We start from the raw sequence: 27,976 nt of genomic DNA on the forward strand, positions 1-27,976 counted from the left end.
GACACGGAACGTTCTCAGAACGCAGTGCAGAAATCTCCATAAAAAGTACCATTTCTTATACATGCAGCAATTGAAAAGAAATTGGAGACATGGACTCAGGCTGGTTGAAAATTGCCAAAGCACTCCGAAATCTGTAACATATTGTAGATTTCCACAGCTCTGATTAATATCCTGGATTTTTCAATAGCATCTAACAGAAATTTGGAGAAATGGATGCTACTCCCTTTGCTTTATGCCAGCCAGTTGATATGCAGATGAAATAGGGTAGTATATTTTAGAGACCCAGCCAAACCTCTAAGGCTTATTATACTCTTGATATGCTAACAGTTAAATCAAGATGAATGTATTTTAAGACCGTCTATTGGAGTAACACTACTTTAAATTAATTACACAACCTGTTTTGTAAAGTGGCATGCCTTCTTGTAAGTGGAACAATAGGCAAGAAAAGGATCTAATCTATCACTTGAAACTTAAGACCTTTCTTGTGAGAAATTCTGCTTGTAAGCCAGCACCTGAGCCTTATTTGAACATTATAGAATCATTTATGTTAGGTTAACCTCTTCTGATTGTGTTATAATTAATTTTTGATTGGATTCCTGTGGAGCCTTTAGTTCTTGAAGCATCAACTTTGCTGAGTGCTAGAATTGTTGGGCTCTGATCCTACCTTACACTTCATAGTGCAACAGATGAGATCTTCCCTGCTAACAATTTCCCTTGATGATTTCTTGAAGAATGTAGAAAGGGTGATTCAGCTACCTGATGAGCAGGGTAAAGGCCATAGTCCTTGGTGCTTCAGTGCATAGATGATTCGTTCAAGCGAACTGGCCATCACAAGGAATTTAAGTCCCACCATGCCTGCTGAATGCAAAGAACTGGACACTTCATTGGCATCATCATCATCATCATCATCATCATCATCATCAATAATAATAATAATAATAATTTATTTATTTATATCCCGCCCAATCACAAAGAATCCGGGCAGCTTACAACAGTAAAGAAAATACCTCATAGGACATGGTTCCAGACCCTTCACTATTTTAGTCGCCCTCCTTTGGACATTCTCCAGTTTCTCAACATCCTTTTTAAATTGTGGTGCCCAGAACTGGACACAATATTCCAGGTGGGGCAGAATAAAGTGGCACTATTACTTCCCTTGATCTAGACACTATACTTCTATTGATGCAGCCTAAAATCGCATTGGCCTTGTTAGCTGCCGCATCGCACTGTTGACTCATGTTCAACTTGTGGTCTACTTGGACTCCCAGATCCCTTTCACACCTAGTCTTGTTCAGCCAGGTGTCACCCATCCAATATCTGTGCCTTTCATTTTTCTGCCCTAAGTGCAGTAGCTTGCATTTTTCCATGTTGAAATTTAAGTGACTTGTTAAAAAAAAACACCTCTAGTTCTCATTAGGCCATTGGAGGTATTACCATTACCTTTCAACCTTTTTGACTCTCCAACTGCTCCTGACCGGGTGATATACTGCCTGGTTTCATGCTCTTTTCCCTTCCCAGATGTACTTTTGCTGTCCAAGAACAGAGGGAGGGAGGACCTAGGTGTAGAAATGGTGGCTTAGGTAAGCCTCATAACAATAGCTATTGGATGTTTAGATGTTCAGCAGTTATGCATTTAATGATTCTTTTAGAGAAACCTTGCCTGATTATCCATAAATTCTGCAGGTCACCAAGAAATTTATCTTTGGATGGGGTTATGCATAGAGGGGCAGGTTTGATTTGTCGTGGCCATGTTTTCTGGTGTTACTAGAGCCAAGGGCTATTTCTAGCTATATCTTTGCTCAGTATGGTCACTAGGGTTGGTGTCACCCAGTGCAGTATATAAATGGGCGGTATATAAATAAAACCTATTATTATTATTATTATTATTATTATTATTATTATTATTATTATGGTGTCAGCCCCCATTACTCCCTCACATACCACACCCATAAAGAATCCTTAGTAATGTTTTTGTACTAATTTACCCATAAGCTGAAATTTCCATATATCACTGAAAGTAATGGTAATAGTTGTGACATAAAACAACTAGCAAAACTAAAATTATACCTTTAAATTACAACATCATATGCACAGAATAAATGTGTTTACATATACATTGTTTCATGTAAAGTGAAAATTTTGTGAAATGTGAGGTTTTTAAAGGAATTTTTTTAAATTAAAAATATAATTGTTTAAAATTGAATTTTGAAATTTGTAATTTTATTTAAAAAAACCCTGGAGCTTACTCTTCAGAATTTTAAAGAGATACAGGTGAATGTCACAGCCAGTTTCTACCAAAATGCAGATGTCTGAGGAGTACTGGTGTCATCCCCACTTAAGGTGTCACTGGGTGTGCTCTACCCCCCATGCCCCCTAGTGATGCCACTGTCTTTGCTTTATTTATTGTTAGTAAAGTGATATTTTTTTATATAAGAGGCAGGGCCTGAGCAAGAAGGCGCTGAGGATAATTATGGGTGAAGATGGAAAAGCTAGAGGAATGTTTGAGACAAGTTGGAGAAGAAGCTTGGAGAAAGAGAGAGAACATGAGTAAAAACAGGATAGGGATGAAGTAAGATTTTGGAACCCCCATTTCACCCTAGCCTACCCACCAGAAATATATAATCAACCTTCTGTTGATAATTAAATGAAAGGCAGCGTGCTCTATGTGCAAATGAGTTTTCTTCCAAATAGTTGGACTTCAACACACCCCCTCTCCCTGCAATTTTCCTTAGGTGAGAACATCTTTCACAAAATAACATGCTCATTATAAAATGATTTATGACATAATGGGGTTTTGTCTTCAGAGATAAAATGTGTACAACAGGTTTGAATGCTGTATCCTATCTTCTCTTTTCACCATGACTGCACTGTTTTGCCTTTTCTTGTTCCCCTTAAAGATAGCTGTACACTACTGTCTCTATATCACCTTGGGGTTAGTCGTGTTTCAGGAAATATGACTTTTCAAATACAGTAGGTCAGTTAATTTCCAGCATAAATATTGCTGTTAATTACCATCAAGTCTATGAATGGGAGACCTCCAATCATCAACAGCCCTGATCAGGTCTTGCAGACTGAGGGCTTTGGTTTCCTTGAAGGTGTACATCCATCTGGAATGTGGTCTTCCTTTTTTCCTACTGCCTTCTACTTTACCAAGCATTATTGTCTTTTCTATTGAGTCATGTCTTCCCATAATATGGCCAAAGTACAACTGTCTCAGTTTAGTAATCTTGGATTCTAGAGAGAGTTCAGGCTTGATTTGCTCAAAGACCCATTTATTTGCTCAAGGACCCATTTATCTATAGAACACTTCCTGAGCACCACATTTCAAGTTGATTTTCTTCCTAACAGCTTTCTTCACACCCCAGCTTTCACAACTATACAATGGGAAATCCAACAGGTTTTTTTTTCTATATCTAAAACATGTCTGGTACAGTGCGACTGCTCCATACGCGGGCTCACCATACATGGCTTCCTCTTTATGCAGAAGCCGTGGTGCAATCAATAAAATGGGGCTTCTGCTTACGAGGAATTTGCCTTACATGGGGGGAGGGGGGTCCAGAATGGATCTCCCACATAAGGAGAGGCTCCACTGTAATTTTAATTCTCATTTCATAATCAATAAGATTTTGAGTATATCCTTGTACATAGGACTATGTTTAGAAAACAATGATAGTTTATTAGTATTTAATCAAAATGATTATAGACATGTATATTGTTTGAGCTTCACAATAGTGGCACTACTCATGGATATGTCATACTGAAAAGAAAAAAACAAAATAAGAAGAGCAGTTGGGTCTGATGGGAATGGTGCGGTTTTGAAAAGAAATTGCTTTCCTTTATCATGAAAGAGATGGTCCCTGTTCCAGGCTCCAATGAAGATCGTTAATGATTTGCTAGATATTAGTATTAGTATTCTTAGTATTATTCAATCTTTACAACTAAAATATAGCAGAAAGAGGTATAATGATTATAATAATTAGATGGGGATGTTTTAATCTTCACTGGGCATATGAGGCCATAAAGGTAAGAGATGCCTCAGCTCCAAACAAGTACTGCACAGACTGAGTCTCCCTTACCTGAAATGCTTGGGACCAGAAGCATTTTGGATGTAGGAGTTTTTCAGATTTTGAAATATTTGCATATACGTAATGAGATATCTTGGAAATGGGACACAAGACTGAATGTCAAATTCATTTATGCATCTTATATACTTAGCCTGAAGGAAATTTTATACACAATATTTTTTAATGATTTTGTACATTTGTGTACACTGAACCATCAGAAAAGAAAGATGTCATTATCTCAGCCATCTATGTGGACAATTTTGGAATATTCCAGATTTTGGAATTCCTGATAAGGGAGAGTCAACCTGTATTTCTTGTTGAAACAGAGCCCACTCCTGTATAGTGTATGCTGCTGATTTCACATGTACCTATATAGTGCTGATAAAAACACTCCCAGATTCTATAAACATCTCCTGGCATTATAAGGTAAGGTCAGAAATTGTCATCACTCAATTGCTCAGCAGTACTGGTCAGCGACTCCAACTAATGAACTGAATCTGTATATGTAATACACCATTACACAGTCTCAAGCATTATGTGTATGAATTAGAATTAATGTTTGAAACTAAAGGCAGAGAAGCAATACCAGTTCTTTCTAGGCCCATGGACATCTGCCATTCTGAGAAAGTGTTGTGATGGCAATCACAAAATTACTGCTGGGGCACAGATGTATATCACCAAAATAGATAATGATAATTGAGATCCATTGGAAGAATACATATTCTTTTCAGCATCTTGTACACACGTGAGCTGCTTTAGACTCAAGAAAAAAATAAAGTTCAGGTTAACAAATGGAAACCAGCATACTGTATCTCCAAACAAATACAAACAAATACACGTATATAGGACTGGTGGAAGAGAGACTTTAGATTTTTATCAGTGTCTGTTTAGGAAAAATAAATGTATGTGTAGTGCCACACACATATAATGAAGTAGTCTATAGGAAAATGGGAAAGAAAGTGTGAACATGACCACTCTCATGCTTTTTCAGTAATACCAGGGCTCAGTCTCACAGGCTTACTGGAAAGCTATACCAGCATGAACTAATTTGTCACACTTCTGTATTTCCAGGAACTGTCTCCTGATCATAAAATGTTCAGAGACAGAGGGAAAAGGTAATGAAATTATATGCAAATTTTTATTGAGCAATTAGTTAACTTGCTTCAGCTTTAAATAGTTTTCTTAAGAGTCAGTAGAACAAACCAAATATGCTTTGTATTGAAGGATTAATGAATATCTGAATGTAGTTGAAACATTTTAAATTTTTTCTTTTTAAAAAAATGATTCAAAATAGGTTTGTGGGCTGATCCCTTGCTCAATATTGACTTCTGTAGCATACTAACTATGCTCATATCTTTTACCAGTGCATCCCAACCCCAAGACTAAAATGAAAGTACTATGATCATATCTTTATAGAAGCTATTTTAAATATTTGCATGGCAATTTTAAACCTACAGTATACCTTCCAGGGTTAGGGGTGCAGGACCCTTGTGAAAGTGAAAAACTACAAATAAAAAACTAGTCTTTTTTAACCTGAGAGAACACTTCTTTAGACATTTGTAGGTCTCCAACACAACTCTATGCCCAACATCAGGCAGAAATGGACCACTGAATTGCGCTGGAAGACCTACAAATGTCTAAAGAAGTATATTCTCTAGGAATCTCTAGGTCTCAGTATGACTCTATAGTCACCTTTTGGCAGAGTCGCACTTGAGGACCTAGAGATTGCTAAAAAGAACACATTAATCAAGTCTGAGAATAATCAAATCCACAAAAGTCAAAGCCGCAAATCTGGAGGACCAAGTGTAATTTAAAAATGAGAATGGCAAAAGGAAAAAAATAGGGGAAAAGGAGGAACTGGAACAGAGGGCAAGTCTTCCTCCATTCAAACCATGAAATCAAATCCAGACCTCATCTTCAATCACAAAATCCTGCCTTATAATTCTCCTTGCTGAACTGATCTCGCTGAGGGCTTATAGTACAAATCACCTCAGTGAGAAAAATGGAAGTTGCTCTGTTTGCCAAATGGTTCAGGTGGAGTGGACTCTCAAGCTCTCTGTTATCCTACAGGGTAGCTTTCTGGTGACATGGTGGAAACACTAGACCTTCATGAGGACCAGGAGAATCCCCAAATGTAATGGAATTTTAAAGTAACTCACAGGGCTCTGATCATGTTTGTGATCTGAGTTGCTCTCCTGAGCAACTCGATGTCAGTTTTTATGCACAATTGCATAAACTCACTGAGTTATTATTACAGATCATAGGATAAAAACATACAAAATCATTTTATATATATTTATCACCTTACATTAACTTCAAAAGCTGGTTCAACACAGTACTCATATTATGACTGTTTTCTTTGCCTAAGACTTTCAAGAATTTAGTGTTTTTATAGACTAGCGAGACCAATAAAAAATACTGTTTTTTTTCTAAATAAAGGCCATTAAACATTCTAGTGATGATGAAATACTGTGATTTTTTTCTGAGAGTGCTATCTCCAGAAGACTTTATTCTTTTCATAGTGCTAGAAAAAACAAATACTCTAGAATAAAGTACATTTTATAGGCGTTAGAAACTGAAACCCAAATAATTTTCTGCTTTAATTCCTATAATTATTTGAAATGCAGATCCCTTGATTGTTTCCTTAGGGTTCTAGGGCACTTGTGGCATCCTCCACACTCTTTTCATTAACATCTTCCTGTTTGAATACCAGGAAAAAGCTTCTTTCTCTTCTCTACCATTTTCTGTATATTGGTCCACTGCCTACTCTGCACTTTCCCATTCCTTTAACCTTCTTTACCCTGAGCTCCTTGCCCCTTAGTTTTCTTCTCTTTCTGTGGTTAATTAAAGGTCCTGACATTTCAGGAGCTTAAAATGGTGTGGCTTGGGCTGCCATTGAAATGTTGAATCCTCACCCCACCCAATACCAAAGATTAAGTCCAGCTAAAGAGAAGGAATAGTTTTCTGCTTAGGTTTCTTTGTAACCATTAAATTGCTGATATAGCAATCATGTAATGTAAATGAGCCTGCACATTTTTCAAGAATGTTAAATCTAGGCAAATCAAAATACTATCATAAAATTGTTATAAATTACGTCTTGTCTGAAAACTGGCCCCATGAAATTAATTTTTGTATTATGAGCTTCAAGTGAATTTTAAAGTCTAGCAAAGAATTATATACATTCCTTAGGCATTTTTAACAATCTTGAGCAGTGTGTTAAATTCTTTTCACATTTTAGGGCTTATCTACACTAGGGAAAAACGCCAAACTCAACCCAAAGCTGGTGCTAGCAGTCCTCTCAATGTATGGCTACTTCCGTGGAGATGCTGTGGTTTCTGGTCCTCAACCTGACTTTGTGTCAATGAAAGTCAGGGAAAAGCTGGGTGTTCCCCAGAAACCACAGAATAACCTCAGGTTCTTAGGTGTTTAGACAGCTGGATCAGGTCTGACTTGAGCAGCAGAGGGAAAGAGGATGGCCTGTTTTCAGAGCTGCTGCTTTCTCGCAGACAGGAGCTCTATTTAAAAGTCTACTTGGCACGCTGCTACTTTTGCTAAGGTCAGACCGGGATACCTCTACAATCAACAGGGAAAGGGTAAAGCAACTCCCCTCCTTATCGGTCACATTGTTGGGCAACCCATCCTGACTTCAAAAGAGGTGGCAGTGTGCTGGGCAGACTCTCTCAGGGAGCTCCTGCCCTCAAGAAAGCAGTGGTGGAAGCACCAGGGGGGACAGGCTGGAAGGGCTGATGTGGTGTTGGCCCAGGTAGCCCATGTGCACAATGACATGGTGTTGCACCGTATTCCACATCCCAGGGCATGTGGTCACTGTCATGGTGAATCCAGGGCACAGTGCTCTGGACTGGCCCCAGATTAAGTGTCCTTTGTCTTCCAGTACAACAAACAATCTCTCTGAGAAGCACTGAAATGCTGTTAAATTTTACTTCTACATTCTTAAATATATTTATTTTATGTTTTATGCCACTTCTAATCTATCAACCTTTACAGTATATATTAGGTGGATTATTTTTCCTCTTTCTTACTGTTTTTAATTTTAAGATTTGGTTAGGATAAATTTTATATTGAGGATGCTCGGGTAAAATTTTAAGTAGGATATGAGATCAAGTGAAAATTATGGCCAGTGTTTTAAGACCTGGAAGGTGCACCTTTCAATATTTGATCCCAGAACTTGCTTGGGAAGACAAATCTTGCATTGACGCTGTCCTACACAAAAGAATTACAAAAAAACAAACAACCCCCCCCCTCTTTTAGTAAAGAAATTCTTTTTAAAAATGTACTGAATTGAAAGCTATAAGAGATTAAGCAATAACTCCCAAGTAGGGTCTTAGGCCTTTGCAACAGGTCATGAGGGCTTTATTTATGGATCACTAGTCTGCTAGTAGTGTGCCCTGGGTGACTTGCAGTACCAAGAAATAAAGGGGAGGAAAGAGTTCACTTCTAGGTTAAGTGGTTTTGAAACAAAGATGAAATTCCACCAGTTGGTCCCCTTAGTGAGAGCGTTGGGAACCACTGGACTATACAATGAATTTTAAAGCAGCTTCTTTTAAAAGAAAAGAAAGAAAAGTAAAAGAAGGCAAGCAAAACTTACAATATCAGTGCTTGAACTCTCATAAGAAACTTTCTTTTTGAATATAGTAAGCCTTAGTTGTGCATTTTATTGTTCTGTCACCACTGTTCTACAAATCACCAATGTTTTAATAGCAATGAAAAACAGACTGGCTTAAAAAAGCAAGAAAAGCAATTAGATAAGGCACTGTGTGAGTGTGTGTGTGGAATATGGATGGAGTGTCTATTTTAAGTCTTTAAAATGGGTAAGGTCCTTTTGCGATAAGCTTGCGTCTAGTCATCCTTTATAAAAAATCTCCTTTGTTCTCAGCTACCATTATCTCTACTGAACATATTTCTTAATATATATTGCCTTTGAATTCCATCAAGTGATCCAGCTCTTTACTCTTTTTGAACCCTTCATCTTTTTTTTTTTTCAAGGAAAGGAAATGATACTTTGGTTGTTTTGAATGAAAGTCATCAGTGAATTGAATCTTGAAAGACCAGTTAAGGTGTCCAATAATTAATTGTCTTCCCTAGTAGTAGGGCTGAGTACATTCTTTGGCTGATATGCATGGCTGATTAACTGCAGATTAAAACTTGGGTACACCAATTGAGTCAGTTCTCTGTGAAAAGATGTTTGGTGTTAATAGCATTTCTACATTACCATATATTAATATACCTTTTGAACTGAGCAATGTGCATTTAATGATTCTTGGAAAAGTAAATGTTTTGTCTGTGGCAATCAGTTCTGAGAAAAATGTTACTTTAATTAAATATGAGAAACTATAGCCGATATTGAGTTACAGATTATTTGTTTTAAATGATTAGCAAATCTGTTGCAATGGAATAAGAAGAGGGAAGAAAAAGAAGAACTGCCCGCACTTTAATCCATTCATTGTGATTTACTGGAAGTATTAGAAGTAAAAAAAAAAAAGATTGGGAGTTGCTAAAATATTTAATGTTGCCATCTCATCATTTGAATTTTGAGCTCTGCATGTTTTAACAGTTTGGGCAACAAACTCCAGTTACCATGGAACCACTTGACAGAGGAGTGCTCCCTTGCTTTCCCCATTGAGCCTTTGAGTCAATTCTTTATTTGTGTACAAGTCTTTGGGTTAGTTCAGTTTGGTTGGAGGTAGGGAAGCTCCATGGAAGTGAATGAGCAAATCCCTCAGTTTACATGTGAGGTTTGAAACCCCAGCGCCTCAAAGGGATAATTGAATTGTGCTATTCAGTTTCTCTCTCTCTTTTAAAATCCCTACTTCCTGTATGATTTGTTGCTATTTTTTGTCTGAAAGCTGTATCATGCTTATCACATTTTTTCTGATTTATTCTTCTTTTAAAAAGTGGCAACATTAAGATGATGATGCATAAGGATCACAGTGTTAAGAATTTATATTCTCTTGCTTAAAGGTGGAGACCTTTAATGAGATTCCAACTATCTGTTTGTTTCTGGTCAGCAAAGCAGTGTTCAAGTAGGAATCTCTCTCTCTCTCTCTCTCTCTCTCTGTTTGTGGAGGGATTAGACCATACTTCTGCTTCCTTTTTCTGCATTACCTGACTCCATTGCTTTCCTCAGCATGACTACCAGTCCAATCTCGCACTTGTATGTGCAGAATTAAAGCCCACTAAGTTCAACGGGGCTAGTAACTAGCTGTGGGATTTTAGGCAAAAGAAGTTGATAAGGAAAAGGTGAAGAGAGGTTGAGAATCTTGTGCATGCTGTGAAATCCAGTTCCATCAAAATGCACCCAGGGAATACCACAAGAAGAGCAGCAATCTTACTCCAGTTGAGTTAATTTCAGCTTTTCATATGCAGAGAAGATGCTTGCTAGACTATAGCCTTTATCAGGTGTTACCAATTGTAGTATTTATGAAGCAGCATCTGAAATGGTGATTTATAATTAAATAACTTATTTCAGTTTTGTTTTGTTTTTTGTTTTATATATTTTAGACAACTGCTGTTGTGCACTTCTTCCTGCTCTGGGCTCATACTGTTTTTATAAAGGAAGCTTTTCATCTTAAAATTATGGTAAATTGATTTAAATAGTGATGCTCTCTTGGAAAATCAGATTTCCAGAAATGAAAACTGAACAGAAAATACAGATTGAGCATCCCTTATCAGGATTTCCAAAATCCGAAATACTCCAGAATCTAAAATTGTCCACATGGTTGGCTGAGATAGTGACACCTTTGCCTTCTGATGGTTCAGTATACAGAAACTTTGTACCATGCACAACATTATTAAAAATATTGGCCTGTTACAGACAGCCAAAATAAAGCTGCTTCAAGTCACTTTGGAGGTAAGGTGTTTCAATGATGCATGCATCCTAAGAGTCCAGAAGCCACACCAAAGCCACGTTCCAGTCTGGAGCATGGCTTTGGTGCGACTTCTGGACTCTTAGGACACATGCATCATTGAAACACCATACCTCCACTGTGACTCGAAGCAGCTTTATTTTGGCTGTCTGTAACAGGCCATTATGTATAAAATTACATTCTGGCTGTGTGTATAAGGTATATACAAAACATAAATGAATTTATTTAGACCTGGGTTCCATCTGCAAGATATCTCATTATGTATATGCAAATATTCAAAAATCTGAAAAAAAAATCCAAAATCCATAACAGCTTTGGTTCCAAGGATTTTGGATAAGGGAGACTCAACCTGTATGAATAGTTTCCTTGCCATTAAAAAACCCAAACAACTTCTCTAGGCTCTTGTGTGTTACTAGGCCATTTCTACATGTTTGAATTCTTGATAAATATTTTAAAAACATATATGTTTAAGCTGGGTAATGGTATGGTTTGATTCTGTGAGGAAATATGCAGGGTTCATCTTATTGTTATACAAAGTGTAGTGACTTCCAGTAGCTGATTTGGAAATCATAAATGATCAGCAAATTGATAGATAGTTTTACTTTATTGTAACTGTATTTTGTTTTACTATACTACCAGGATGGGGAAAACATGTTTGTAGGATTTTCCTGCTTTGGGCATAAAAATGACTTGCTTTAGGTACTATGCATATTGAATGAAGGGGAGTGTGGTTAACCTATTTGAACACCATGAATATGCTTTTGCTTTTGAAGTTTCCTGTATTAGAAGAATTTTATAGCTTGCCTGAATTATATACTAACATGTTTGTTAAGTGATGATCAAGATACTTGGTACAATCCAGTCAAATTTAAGCACTTTTAGACCTGATTAATTTTACTGACATAGTTAACTACATAATTAACTCTCCCATTAATGTGATTTAAAACATTTAATTTTGTCTTGATTGTATTTATAGGAATTAGATTCTTATTGCTTACTCAAACTCTGCACAGATAAACATCTGATAACTGATGTCTTTTATTTATTATATCATGGTTCAAGAGCATTGCAATTTATGATCTGCTGTCCAATTATTGTTAAAGCTCTTCTGCATAGCTTCATATTATACAGGCTTCACATGTAAACAGAATGCACTTCACATTCTCCATGTTTTGTGGCATTGCAAGCTAGCTATAGCTTTGGATAACTCTCCCATCTCAACATATATGATATTCATGTTTATTACTATGTTGAAATCTGAAGGAGCAGTGGTAGTGTATATTCTGTTAATAAGCCACTTCTTGAATGAATAATCTGTGTCCCTTTCTCCCCATATATAAGCTCAACCACTGACAAAAACAGACTACAATGGCACCATTGTTAGTTTAGAGATATACATATGAAAGAGTCTTTAGAAATGCATTCTCTGGCAGCTTAACTGATTGCATGGTTCATTCATGTAATGAGAAGTCTTATCCACCAACCCAGTTTTCTCATACCTAATATCCAGCTCATTCATTTGGTGCAATACATGTGATACAACTAAAATATTAGTAAAAAACATCTTGCTTTTTAGAAAGCAACCCCCACTACAAACTATTACTACATCTGCAATATGATTTGTTTTCTCAGCTCAAGCCCATTCAACTTCCCAACATTTTTCCATTTGTCAGATTTAGCAAAATTCATTTTATTTTCTGTGGCAATGAAGAAACAAAATATGTGCTGGAATCTAACCTCCTTGTCTTAAGATTTCAGATCTTGAAGATTAGAAGCATATAAGCAGATGACTATAGAACTTTGCAAATATTGTCACTGTTCTGATTAGATGGCCATGATTACCATTAGATGCTTGATCAGGTGCATGAATGGCATTACACAAACATGGATATATGTATTTTTAAAACTGTACTGAAAAAGATTGGACTTCATTTTGCTTTATATTTATTTTAAATAGATTTCAATTAAACCTAGACTAATTGAGAATCTGTTTCTCCATCCTTTCCCCCACTGTTGTCCTCTTACTGTTCTGCCTTCTTCACCAGAAAAGACTGTTCTACTATTCACAGTGTTTTACCAGCCATTTTGCACTTCTTTTGTCCATCTGAGAATCTGTATATATGACTCTTCCAGTAGTGATACAATGAATCCCCACTCTCACTTCTCGTGAAGGACAGAGAAATGGCAGCCTTGTAAGTAAATACAGTGTCAGTATTACTCTTAGGAAGGGAGCTGGAATGCTCAGACAGCCAAGTCAGTATGTTTGTTCTCTTTTTCTGCTGTTGCCTGAGCTGTTAAGAAAGTAGTTGGAGGCACTTAACATTTAATTAGGTTTCATAGGGTTACATTTTCTAGAACTAAACCATTCTGTACAAGAGAATGTTGTGATGAATTTGTGTCTAAAGATTTCCTCACCAAAAGAAGAGGTCAGGGATTGACACTGGCTTACGAATATCTTCTGCCAGAAGGACAAAGATAAAAGCAGTTGGTGTGTAGTATTGCAAGTAACATTGGATCCTGCAATGCAAGGTGGTGTAATAGTTTGCAAAAGATGACAAACGTAGCAACAGCAGCATTTGCAAGAACAGCTAGGAGAAAAACAAGAAGGGGCTCAAACTTCTGACACCCCATTTCCCAAAACAGTAAGTTTTGGAAAGTTTCTTGTTAAAAGGAATAAAGCTATCCCTCATGTCACAGTAGAATTCAAAGACATAGCCTTGTTAGTTTGGATTAATAGGAAATAAAAGTCTTGTAGCACTGTAGAGATTGAGAGAAAAAATTGGTAGTCTAAGCTTTCTAGTCATGTGACAAGTGTTAACCTCGCTATAATTAATTAACACTAGTGGCTAGTAAATGATGTTAATTATAAATAATTTCTTATTTGTAACTGTTTACATTGGGATCTTGAGGGAGAAATGTAAGGTACTGCACTTAGGGCGAAAAAATGAAATGCACAGATATAGGATGGGGGACACCTGGCTTAAGGAGACAACATGTGAAAGGGATCTAGGAGTCCAAGTAGACCACAAGTTGAACATGAGTCAACAGTGCGATGCGGCAGCTAACAAGGCCAATGCGATTTTAGGCTGCATCAATAGAAGTATAGTGTCTAGATCAAGGGAAGTAATAGTGCCACTATATTCTGCTCTGGTCAGGCCCCACCTGGAATATGGTGTCCAGTTCTGGGCACCACAATTCAAAAAGGATGTTGAGGAACTGGAGCATATCCAAAGGAGGATGATGTTTAGCCTGGAGAAGAGAAGGATAAGAGGTGATATGATAGCCCTATTTAAATATTTGAAGGGATGTCATATTGAGGAGGGAGCAAGCTTGTTTTCTGCTGCTCCAGAGACTAGGACCCGGAGCAATGGATGTAAGCTGCAGGAAAAGAGATTCCAGCTCAACATTAGGAGGAATTTCCTGACAGTAAGGGCTATTTGACAGTGGAACACACTTCCTAGGAGTGTAGTGGAGTCTCCCTCCTTGGAGGTCTTCAAACGGAGGCTAGATGGTCATCTGTCGGGGATGCTTTGATTTGGATTTCCTGCATGGCAGGGGGTTGGACTGGATGGCCCTTGCGGTCTCTTCCAACTCTATGATTCTATGATTCTATGATATCTGCTGGGATTTGAATTTGGATCTAAGATCCCTTTGGATACCAAAATCTGTGGATGCTCAAGTCCCTTTAAATACAGTGACATAGTAAAATGGTGTCCCTTATATAAAATGGCAAAATCATGGTTTGCTTTTTGGAATTAACATTTTTTGAATATTTTCAAGCTGTGGATGATTGAATCCATGAATGAAGAATCTGTGGATATGGAGGGCAGACTGTACTTCTAAATTATGTAACTACTTAGAAGAGATTTCATAAGCGCTACTCTGTAATCACACATGAAAACTGTAATGTTAAAAAAACACACATCTTTGCCTCTAAATCTAGTACAGCATTCTCGATTCAGCCAGAATTCTGTCTTTAAGTAATATTAGCATTGGTAAAGGAGGGCATAAGACTCTTTGCTCTGAAAATCTCTCTCTCTCTCTAAAAATTGAAATATATTTGACAGTTTAAACAAATCAGTAAATCAGATTTCTAGTTTTATTTTATTTGATTTACTGGGGGAAATTGTTTTAAGGACTCCACAGTCTTATTCTTTTACTGTTTTTGCCTGACAAATTGTGCATAGTATCATATATATTAGGAGCAACAAACTTGTTCCTTTCTCTTCTTGGGCGTCCAGTTCTAGGATGCATACATATGTACTGAGGCCAACATAGGCAGAAAAAACTGTCGTAAATTGTAGATGGTGCTTTATCCTAAGACCTTTGTTCTAAGAAGAACAACTATGCTCATAGCATCATGGTGTGATAATGTTTGAACAATCCCTTATTTGTGCCTCAGTGGCTCATGGACACAGCTGATTTTGAGTATGCATTCAAGCTCAATTGAACCAAACCAGCCTTGTATCATATCGAAATACAAGGGCTCCATTGGTTTCTAGCTCATAGCTCAAGTCTTTGTATAAACAGATAGCTTTATACACTGTCTGTATAAACTGCCTGTATATACAATCTCAATATATATTCTACAGTCTGGAATGTCTAGATGTAGCTTCATTCAACTAAAGCAGACTATGAATAAATGGTCAAACCTGTGAAAAATAAATGGGATAACTTAATTGTATTGCCTGAAAGGTATTCCGACTTATATAAGTATTAACCTGAATGTCAATGCAGATAATTGCATGGTAGCAGACAAAATGTAAGATAGCCTTGAAAATCTTGAAAACTGAGGGGGTGAAAATATAATTCTGCCAAATAAATGTCCCAAAGTTATTTTAAAATTTATTATTTTGAAGTAATACGTACATAAACATAATACACTAAATTATTTTTAGCTAGTCTAAGCATGTCATCTGAAATTTTCATAGATGGACAGGCAACTGTGCCAGCTTCCTCAGTTATGAAGTGATAAATCTACATCTTGGCTGCACTGTTGCAGATTGCAGAGGGGTCTGGCATGGAAATACAACTGAATGCTCCAGTATGTCAAAAACAAACATGTTGAGATAAAGAGCAGATTCTTTTTTTTTAGCATTTGTTTATTTATTTACACAGACATAATATATACATACAGACATATATATATACATCAATACAAAAGAAACAAATAATAGATATCACAATACATTACATAAAATGCTTAAGAACTTAAGATATAGTCACTCTTCAATACTTCCATCACCCTTGTGTGCCTTTACTTCTTTAGCATGGTTGAATCCCATCGGGCTAAAATAGAGATAAAGAGTAGATTTGACTTCGTGCAGAACTGTTTTCATGGGCCTAGAATGAATGTTCCTCTAGAACAGTGGTTCCCAACGTTTGGCCCTCCATTTGTTCAGATCCCAGAAGCCCCAGTCAACTTCGTCAAAAGTCAGGAATTAAGAGCCCGTACAGACAGGCCAAAATGAAGCTGCTTCGGGTCACTTTGAAGGTATGCTGTTTAAATGATGCATGTGTCCTAAGAGGCCATAAGCTGTGCCAAAACCACACTCCAGACTTAAGGACCGGACCACAGCTTTGCCACAGCTTCTGGCCTCTTAAGATGCGTGTGTCATTTAAAGAACATATTTCCAAAGTGACTCAAAGCAGCTTTATTTTGGCCTATCTGTACGGGCCCCCTGGGAGCTGAATTCCAAAACATCAGGAAGACCAAAAGTTTGGAACCACTGCTCTAGAAAGTAAGTAATAATGGTGGGCCCTCCACTGTGGTCTAAAGTGGTATGCCTCAGCCACAGCTTTCCTATCACAGTGGGAAACAGAACTGCATTTCTGCTTGTGATATTGCAATCTAATCCTTCAGGAGAGAAAATGCTCTGAATTCTCATTTTAAAACTCTAGACTAGAGTAGAACTCTAACATAGAAGCCAGTTTTTCTTGACTTATGGGCTGAGTTCTTATAAAATTAGTTTAAACTATTCAGGTTTTTACTTTGGCCAAAGCAGAGGACAGCAAAAAGTCATGAGAGGTCTTTATACAATATTGAGTAAGCAAATGCATGCAGCTCAGGCAAGCAAGTGGTGCCCCTGGGAAAAACAAAGGAAATGGTCATTGACTACTTTAATGTGTTGAATTGTATTTCAAAGTTGGTTCCATAATTCATATCTTCCCTAATGTCTTTCAAATTCTTACTTGTATCTCTGCTGCTGCACCATCCTCAATTTGCCTTCCATAATCCTTATCAGTTTGCGTCCTTGTTCTGGGTGGGCAGCTTCGAGTAGCAAGGTCAAGTAGTCCAAAGTTAGCAGTAGTAAAGTCTCACATAGCCAGTAGTCAGATCAGACAGGGAATAACCAAAATCCCAGTCGAAGAAAGAGAGCCAAGGTCACAATAGGCAAGCTCCTATTGGAGAATCAAGAAAACATAAGTGTATGGGATCTAAAGGTTAAATCCAATAGTAACAGTCTAGGGCCAAATGACAGCAAAGCAAAATACAAGAGTTGAAGAATTTCAGGAATGCCAGTAGCCAGTCATCTCTGGATATGAATGTGATATTCTCAGCAATTTTTGCAACTTCAGTCTGCTGCTTTTATGTAGGAATTGCCAGTACCGCAGTACCTTGCTTTGACCAGAAGCCTTCCTTCTGAGGAGTTCTGTATACTTCAGAAGTCCTTTGTTACTACTGATAATGTCTTCTATGCATTACACTCTTGCCTTTGTGAGGCACCATCAATCTCCAGGATTTGGCAGTAACTCTGCCTGTGCCACTGAGCTCTTGTTATCTTTAAGGGGTTGTTGTTATGTGCTTTAAAGTCATTTCGGACTTATGGTAACCCTAAGGTGTTTTCTTGGCAATTTGTTCAGAATCCCTTCTTTTTCTGTGGCTGAGAGAGTGTGACTTGCCAAGGACACCCAATGACTTTTCATGGCCAAGCAGGGATTCAAACCCTGGTCTCCATAGTCATAGTCCAGGACTCAAACCCCTGCACTGGGCTGGCTCTCTTTGAAGGGGCTAGGGTTAGGATCTGCAGCTATACCACTTGAGGATTGGGACTCATCTTGGGCTACTGACTTTGCTTGTTCTTGTGGGTACTACTGGCTGGGGATTTCACTTGAGAGGATTCTTCCAGGGGAGTCATGATAATTCAGATCTGATCTCTTTGCCAGTCACTGTTTCATTTCTTTATTGCAGACTGTAAACTGTCTTATGTATAACATGGTTCTGTAGCTGGTACTCAAGGGCGAAACAGATCGGCTTCTAGCTGTCTTGGAGGCATGGTGTGCAGATAATGCATACTCCCAAAACACTTGGAAGCTGGCTTCACGCCACCTGGCTGCCCAGACCTGGCTTTCGGATGCTCTGGTGGTATGGCGTTTACATGCCCCATCCCGCAGGAGCACCATAAAGCTGCGGCGGGGTTGGAAAAGCCAGATTTTTGCTGGCTCAAAAAGGAGTGGCAATTTCGCACTTCTTTTTGGGCCAGCAAAAAGGTGGATTGGGCCCATGTTGTGTAGTTGCCGCAATCTCAAACTGGCTTTCTCAGGGGCAGACCATGTTGCCCCTTCGGGGTGGTCTTCTTCGCCCCTAAATTAGCCTTATGTAGCAAATCCAGTAATTCTGGAGTGTGAATGATAGCTTTGATAGAAGAGAAAGATTTCTCAGTAATCAAAAGTGGTAATACTTTGCTTTATTCCCAGTGGTAGTCATCCCTCTGCTCAGAAGAAAACACCCAGCTAAAGGGCTAACAGGGCATCCTGACTCCTCTTAAAATTTACCTGTACTCCTATTGGATAAATGACAGACATAGGGAAAGCACAAGAAAGCTCCTTGCTTCCTTATACATCCATGCCTTAAGTCAGTGGTTCCCAACCTGTGGGTCGGGACCCCTTTGGGGGTTGAACGACCCTTTCACAGGGGTCGCCTAAGACCATCGGAAAACACATATTTGCATGTAGCAATGAAAATAATTGTATGGTTGGGGGTCGCCACAACATGAGGAACTGTATTAAAGGGTCGCAGCATTAGAAAGGTTGGGAACCACTGCTTTAAGTAATGGTTCAACTTAGTAGGCTTCTGTTTAGGGATGCCTTTCTCCTTCATTTTAAACAAAAACATTGTGGTGTTTTTTGTGGAGTGGGGTGTGTTAGTATTTGTAAAACCAACTGGAAAGTGTTCTAGCAGTGACCCCAAGTATATTGTGCTATTGGGACTCTATTGTATTTAATAGAATCCTGTTAGTGCAAATGTATTTATGATTGAATAATTTGGCTCTTAGTAATTCTCCTTGCCACTATTCAAAACAGAAACACAAGATACAACTAAAAGGTTGTTTCATGATAAGCATTGTTTGTGTTCTGAATGAGCTGAACTACTGACAGTTAAACGAATGGTTCTTTATATAGTGAGTAATAAATAATCCCTTGTCTTGTTTTCCCCTTTTTATACTTCCTGTTCAGTTTTAATTTATTTAGTTGTTTGGGCACAATGAAAACTGTTAACTGCAACAAGAGTGAGGGAATGACGTGGCAACTATTTTTATCATGATGTTAGTCTTATTCAGTGGGGTTTTTCTGTTCATAAAAGTTAATCATGTTTTTTATTTGCTCTGTGTACTAAATCTAGGATTTTTAAAAAATTATGCTTATTATTCACAAGCAAAATTGAATTATTTTAAGACAAACATTACACATTAAAAAAAACTTCTTATATATACCATTTCCTTTTCCCTCTCTTTACTGTGCTTGTAAATTAATAGGGCATATCTCAGAGCTTTGTTTATGTGTGGCTACAAGCTGAGAAACTCAGCTGAGTTTCATATTTTAGAACAGAAGCAAAACATGATTAAGGAGTGTGACTCTCAAGGATGACTCTTCCTCTTTCCATCTTATATGCCGGAAATGAAACCATGGAGGAAATTTAAATTAGGCACTGAAAGGCTGTGTGGTCTGGAGGATAAAATCTAGTATTGGGCATGGAAACTTTGACTCTAGGTCCTTCCCATAGTATTGCTTCATGTCCTTTTGATTCCAAATTAATGCACTGCACAGGAATTCTTGTTGCAGGGGATTTTTTTTTTAGGTAGTCAGTGTACTAATCTGCTTTCTGTGGCTGGTTTAGACAGTTGAAATGGTGGTTGCATATCACATGGCTGTGACAGGACGGCCTATGTCTGCCTGGTGTCTTTCTGCTGGTTCTGTTGATGTGGATAGGATTATATATACCACTACCATTTTTCAGTTCTGCTCCCATTGTATGCTTTGCGCCTACGAATTGGAATAGGAGATCTATCTTGTTTTGATACATTTTCTGTGGATAATGGAAAGGGCTTAGTTGCAGTTCTGCTGAGTGCCTTACACAATAGGCTTTCCCATCAGTTGTCATGTGCATACACAGGGTGGTGAAGGCTAATCTATTGGTATTCTAGTTTGAATCAGATATTTCTGTATTGATAATGATTTATTTATACCAGTGTGCATGGTGCTTTGCTGAGAATAATAAGACATCCCCCTGCCTGGAGAACTGAAGACTTAACAAAGGAAACACTGGGGACAGGTGGGAGAGTAAAGGTGGGGATAAGCAGGGATGCAGTATGCCACTGTTTTCAGTGACACATACTTAGGCTCCAACCGCACTGCAGAAGCAATCCAGTTGGACACTACTTTAACTGTCATGACTCCATCCTACAGAATCTTGGTATTTGTAGTTTTGTGAGACATTTAGCCTTCTCTGTCAGAGAGCTCTGGTGGCACAACAAACTGTAATTCCTAGAATTCCATAGCATTGAGGCATGGCAGTTAAAGCTGCGTCAAACTGCATTATTTCTGCAATGAGGATGTGGTCTAAGACTTTGTTGAAATAGAGCAAGAAAGCAGGGAGCTTCGTCAAAGCCTTATATTTAATATACAGGGAACCTCAGCAAAAACAAATAGTAGTTTGTTGTGTCATGGTAGGGTTGCCATAATTGTCCACTAAAACCCGGGACAAAATGGAGGACAAAATCTAGACCAAACTGTAGGACAACTGCAGGACAAAACTCAGCCCAAAATGTAGGACATTTAAGAAAAATGTTTTAGTGGACAATTATGGCAACCCTAGTTCATGAGCAACATTGTCATCTTGTTTTGGTAAGTATCTGTTCACAAAAATGTATTGATGAGGTTTATAATGTGAATGGTGGTTAGAGGACCAACTGTGCTAAATAGGCGTGATCCTACTTTCACTCTCTGATTCTTCCTGTAAAGGTCTCAGAGTAATCTGCTCTCCGGAAAGGTTTACTTCCATCTTTGGAGAGAGACAAAATGAAAATGATTTATGTCAATGGTTCTTAACCTTTTCTTTATCATGTACTCCCTTTTAATATCTTTTGTTGCTGCAACCCCCCCCCCCCAAAAGACTTATCAAGATTTTAAACCCTAAAGTGGATTGAGTATTTATTTGAAGTGGTTCATCAAGGGTCTTCAAATTTGGAGAGAAGGGAGAAATAAGTAAATGCACACACTCCTTATTATAATATTTTTATTGGAATGATTCCATATGCATTTAAAATAATAATAATAATAATAATAATAATAATAATACATGAACACTCTATGCGACCATTTTTGATTGATAATTCTTTAGTTTCTGTCACTGCGCCAAGCCAAGTTCAGTGCGATAAATTATGTTACATTCCAGAACAAATAAAACACTTTTGTCATCCACTGCCCTAGGTCTTTCTAGCCTTTTCAAACACAGATCTATATCACAAGACCCACTTCAATCTACTAATAACTAGAGATAACTGGCCCCAACTAGCCTAACAGTCACCTGGATTTTAGATGTGGATTTGGGTAAAAGTTTTGAACAAAGGTGGTTGAGCTTTATGCATTTTGTCTCTTGTTTTGAATGTTTATTTTATGTAGCCTGACCTGCTAAATTGATTAGAAGGATAGGATAAAAAACTAGTCAGAAGGAGAAAAATAAGCAATTGACCATAAGGCATAAATGAGGTAGAGCCATATTGAAGAAAACAGTTTGCTTAGACATAGAAAATATTGAAGTTCCTAGTGATTTCAGGTTAAGTTAAACTTATTATTATTATTATTAAGCTTTATTTATATAGCACTGTAAATTTACACAGCGCTGTACATACATACAAACTTTCTAATAAGACAGTTCCCTGCCCTCAGGCTTAAAATCTAAAAAGACACAACAAAAAAGGAGAAGGGAATGGTGGTGGGGAAGGGGATCAGGTCCAGCAATTCTTCTCTCCCTCTGAGGCCTGGACCAAGGCAGATGGACCAGAGGGAGGGCTCTTCTTCTTCTTCTTGAGGTAGGCCCGATGGTGTTGGGCCTGTCTTTTCTCTCCCTCCAGGCTGGATGGTGTCAGACTTTTACAAAATGTTATGAACTATGTTCTATAATGTCTTGACATGTTTTGTTGATATGACAACCCCTAGAACACTAAAATAAGATACAAAGAAAAAGTTTAATGTACATAATTGGAAGAGTGTTTGCTCCTTATTGATGAGTTTGCATGTATGTCATAGCCTTTTGTTGCTCAGTTGCTGCCACTACATGCTTTTGTAATAATTCTGTATAAAGTTAGTTTAGTTGCTTGTTAGACCCTGGGCTACCAAACCAGAGTGCAACTGGCACTGTGTTGTTAAATAAACTGCTGAGTTCAGTCTACTATGAGACACTATTCATGAACCTTAGAGGAAAGACAAATCCCTGTAAGTTACAGCACAAGTATGATGAAGTTGAGTAGAACACCTCGTTCTCCTTCCCAAATCTTCTGAAACTGATTTTGCAAATAGGAATGTAACTTCCATATTATTGTGTCCCTACCCTACAGTCTGCAGAGTCAACCCAACAGGATGGTATGAGCAATAATGTCAAAAGCAAGGGAGAGGGAATCCACAAAGGGAATCCATAGTTTGATGCACCACATATCTTGCTATTTCTGGTAGTAATAAGCTAGGCCACTAGCAGTAAGCATTCTTTTACCACCCTTTCTTTAAAGCAGAGGTTCCTAACCTCGGGTGCCTGCAATGCCAGGGGTTACAAGAAGGAATTTCAGGGTGTGTGACAGAGTGATTTCTGTCCTTGAGTGACAAGTCATGAGTTATCACTCAGCCGGCTCCCAGTGTGCCTTGAGAAGTCGTAGCAGGTGGCTGTGTTGCATAGATAACAGTGTCATTGTTTATTTCATCAAAAGGGGAGAATTTTATAATTTATAATAGTTTACAATGTTTCTGAATAAATTATAATCTAATTTAGATTGGTATTTTATGAACTGAATTAAAAGTATTTTTTAAAGTTGTTTGTTCACCCATAGTATTGTATGTGGTTCAATTTGTGATTTAAAAATTAGAAATTAGACTTCTTCATCTTCAAAAGTAATATTTTTGTAGGGGGCACAAACATTAACCAAACCTTTTGTGGGTGGAGGGGCATAGAAAAGGTTGGGGACCACTGCTTTAAAGCATGGGTGGGAGTTGTCTGTTTCTCCAGATGTTGTTAGATTGCAGCTCCCAGAATTCTTCATTCTTGGCTGTGTTTGCTGTGGCTTCTGGGTGCTGCAGTGCAACATAGGGTTGCCATCCCTGAGGATCTCCAAACCGGGAAAAATTTAGGACAAGGTTTAAAAATATAGGACCTTTTTTTAAAAATTTCCTGGCCAGGAAATTAAAAAAAAAAAGGTCCTACATTTTAAAACCTTGTCCTCCTTCCCGGCTTGGGAGGAAGCCTCGGCCTCCTCTCAGGCCGGGAAGGGGCGCGGGGGCCGCCCGTCATCGCGGCCATCGCCACGGTGGCAAGCGGCCTCCTCCTCCTCCCAGGCCCCGGCGAGGCCTTGGAGGACTCCGCGATTGCGGAACAGCCTCCAGGGCTGCCATATCCCGCCTGGGGGGGGGGAATCCCGGGGGCGGGGCCAAACCAGGGTGGGACCGTGCGGACCCGCCCCCCAGGCGGGATATGGCAGCCCTAGTGCAACATCATCTGGAGGGTTGCATGTTTCCATCCCTGATTTACAGCAATGGTAAATTCAGTGCTCTCGGGAGCCCTGGTGGCGCAGTGGTTAAAATGCCTGTACTGCAGCCACTCACTCAAAAACCACAAGGTTGCTAGTTCAAGACCAGCAAAAGGGCTCAAGCTTGACTCAGGCTTGTATCTTTCCAAGGTCACTAAAATGAGTACCCAGATTGTTGGGGGCAAATTAGCTTACAGTTGTAAACCGCTTAGACATTGCTTAGGCGGTATGAAGCGGTATATAAATGAAGCTTGTTTGTTTTGTTGTTTGTATATGGCCATCCATATTTATCACAATATTTGATGCCTAATAACTAGAACTGCTTTCCCAGTCTCTCTTGCAGCTGGAAGAGTTTCCCATAGCTTTCCAGAAATGAATTGCCACCAGGGATAGGCAAGACTTTGTTTATGCTTGCCTTAAGTTGCGTAAGTATAATTATTTCCACCAGTGGACATGGAAATAACTATAGACATGACTTGTTTATGTGTTAACACTGGTAGGAGAAGTCATCATAATTATTACCAGGAAATGTTTCATGAATTTTCTTATAGCTTTTTCTTTGTATTGCATAAAACTTGCCTAACCATGAGAAGATGATGAATGTTTTAACAACAACAGTAAGCTTTATATGGCTCTCAAGAATAAACAAAAATACTGGTGTTTTTGGTCACACAGGGGACAGCAGTTAAGACATAAAATATGCTGGACTTCATAGCAATGAGTCCTGCATTTCCAAACTGACAGTCCTACGCAAGGTTCCAAAGTAATTAATCCTTCAGTCTTCTTCAAAAGAGATTAAAAAAAAAAGCATTTAAGAGAGGGAGAAAGCCCTTCAAAATTTCCTTGTATTGCAAGACATTATGTGGATTCAGCTGTAACATGGCAAAAATTGAGCTTTATGTTACTGGAATACTGCATATCAAGCTATTCTGTAGAGAGTAAGGTAGAGATCAAAATATGTGATAGGAGAATTCTGAAAAAACTACAGTTTTACTTTCTGTCGCTGCACCAGTAGCTCGGCCAGCTGAAGAGACAAGCTGTTAAGCTTAAAAACTGGCATATCTCTTCAGCAATGGGAAAGAAACAGTATTAAGTGCTGTATTCCTGTGTATAGTTAGTTTGGAATAAGCCTCATTTGACTTCAACAGAGTGGAACATGCATAGGATTTAACTGTAAAGTTTTGCAAATATAGCTCTCTGAGCACTGTTGCTTTCTGTTTAGACTGAGCTGGGCACATGACATTTTTGATAACATGCAGGGCAGCGGCTGCCAACTCGCAGGAAATGCAGTTCATGGAGTTTTAAACCAATTTCTACAAGGTCATCTTATACCTTGCACTTCTTGTAAAAATTCAGATTTTCCTGTGTGTGGCCAGTTCTCCAAGGTGGCTTTGGTGTGGAGCCAGGGGCAGGAGCAGTTTTTGGTGGGTGGGACAGGTTGGGTTGGGCAAGCGTCTCATGTGATGCCATATTTTCTTACTTCAGCTATGTTCTCCCAGTGTCCTAGTCTAAGACTGAAACCACCACACTGGCTCTCTTAATTCATTAAATTAAGAAAACCATGAAAACCCACTTGGTGACCTTGGGCAAGTTATATTCTATCAACCTCAGAGGATGAGTGACAAACCCTTCTGAAGAACCGTGCTAAGAAAACCCTGTGATAGGTTCACTTTCAGGTCACCATAAATTTGAAATAATAATAATAATAATAATTAATAATAATAATGATTTATTTATAGCCCGCCCGATCACAAGGAATCCAGGCGGGTTACAACAGTAAAAATAAAGATAATAAAATAAAATACAATAAGTAAATAAAATACAATAAAATTACAGAGAGCGAAGTGAGTACATTCACAGTTAGGCCTGATGGAAGTTGGGCCTCTCTTTTTCACTCCCTCCCAGGTCTGATGATGATGTCATGGAGGGAGGGCTCTTCTTCTTGAGGCAAGGATTTTATTTTAATTAATTTTAATTTAATTCTTCTCATTAAATTTAAGAGAAGAATTGGTGGACAGAGTGACATAAGTCACAGTAAATGGGGAGTAGAACTAGGTAGGGAAGGCCTGCCGGAAGAGATCTGTTTTAAGAGCCTTCTTAAAGGCTGTAAGAGTAGAAATGTCACGGATCTCCTTCGGCAGGTCATTCCATAGCTTCGGAGCTGCGATGGAAAAGGCCCTCTGGGTGACTGAAGTTAGCCTAGATTTTATTGGCTGAAGTAGATTCTTCCCCGAGGACCTTAGAGTGCGGGACGGACAGTATGGAAGGAGGCAATCTCTTAAGTATTCTGGACCCAAGCCATTGTAGGGCTTTGAAGGTAATCACCAACACCTTGTACCTTGCCCGGAAACTAATTGGCAGCCAGTGAAGGGATTTCAAAACCGGTGTTATGTGATTGGTACGACGAGTACCTGTAATTAACCTGGCTGCCATATTTTGTACAAGTTGAAGTTTCTGAACTTGGCACAAGGGTAGCCCCATATACAGCGCATTACAGAAGTCCAATCGAGAGGTGACCAGCGCATGTACAACTGTTTCAAGGTCTCCCTGCTCCAGGAAGGGGCGCAGCTGGCGTATCAGCCAAAGCTGATAACAAGTGCTCCTGACTGTCGCATCTACCTGAGCTGTCAGGTGAAGCGACGAGTCAAGAGCACCCCTAAGCTGCGGACAGAGTCTTTCAGGGGAAGTGTGACCCCATCCAGAACTGGCCGACATAATTCCATACCTGGGCTTGGGTTTCCTATAACAAGTACCTCTGTCTTACCTGGATTCAGCTTGAGTCGGTTTTCCCTCATCCAGTCCATTACCGCCCCAAGACAGGCATTCAGAGGAGAGATGCCATCCATAGACACTGCATCAGTTTGAGACATAGAGAAATATATTTGGGTGTCATCAGCGTACTGATAACATCCTGCCCCATGTCTCCGGATGATTTTTCCCAGCGGCTTCATGTAAATGTTAAACAGCATAGGAGACAATATTGCGCCCTGGGGTACACCAAATTTTATCTCTCTTTTAGAAGAGCAACTGTCTCCTAGCGCCACCATCTGGAATCTGCCTGAAAGAAATGACTTGAAGGCACACAACGCACACAAGTGGCATGAAGCCCCACTCCCAAATATACATAGTAGTGGCACCAGAACCCATAGCAGTTTGCAGCATGTGATATTGTCAATGACAGGTTTTTATATTTTAACTCTGGTGTAGTCATTGGAACACTTTAGTTACTTGTTGGTATAATAAATCATAGAATCACCCTGTTATTAATTAGAAGGTCATAACCTTTAATGACACAATACAGGCTTTCAACTCCAAGAAACTGTTCTCCCTCTCTGGAATTTTGTGGGAGGTCAAAACTAAACTTTGAGTTTAGTGATGAAAATGCTTTTAGGACCAATAAACCTACAGTATCTAAGCCTTAGATGGAAAGAAAACAGACAGTTCCATGGCACAGTGGGGTGGATCTTTGATTGACTGGTGCTTTTGCTTAGCACATGCTTAGCATAGGTTGGATTCTCTTTCTGTATTGACCTGGAATGAGTAGCACAAACTCAGGCTGAATTAAAAAACAACAACAACCATATCTTAAGAAATTGACCTTTTAAAAAAGTTTAAATCCTAATTTAATACAAAAAGGTTTAGCTTAGATTTATGATCTCATAAGAACTAAGTTGTTATAACTTTCATAATGTGCAAAGAGTAGGTTTATTAAGCAGAAAAAGAACCATGGTGGTGGTGGGGGAATATTTTATTGAGATTATAAATTTTAAATTATAAAATTATACTTTTACACTTTCAGGTGTTCACTAATCTGTGATTCAGGAACATGTGAATGAGTGTATATTCTCTGTTTCTCTTCTCTTCTGTTCCACGAGGAAGAGTTTTATAAGCTTCTGCCTCTGATTAACTTTAGCTTTTTGTATCAAACGTATCTGGCAAATTGTTGTTAATCTTCACTATGGCTAATTCCATACAAGCCAATTCTAAACCATGGATTATGACATTAATTTGTTTC

Source organism: Sceloporus occidentalis, unplaced genomic scaffold, assembly GCF_023333645.1.
Source record: "Sceloporus occidentalis isolate IW3139 unplaced genomic scaffold, rSceOcc1.0.p SCAF_3, whole genome shotgun sequence".
Lineage (NCBI taxonomy): Eukaryota > Metazoa > Chordata > Lepidosauria > Squamata > Phrynosomatidae > Sceloporus > Sceloporus occidentalis.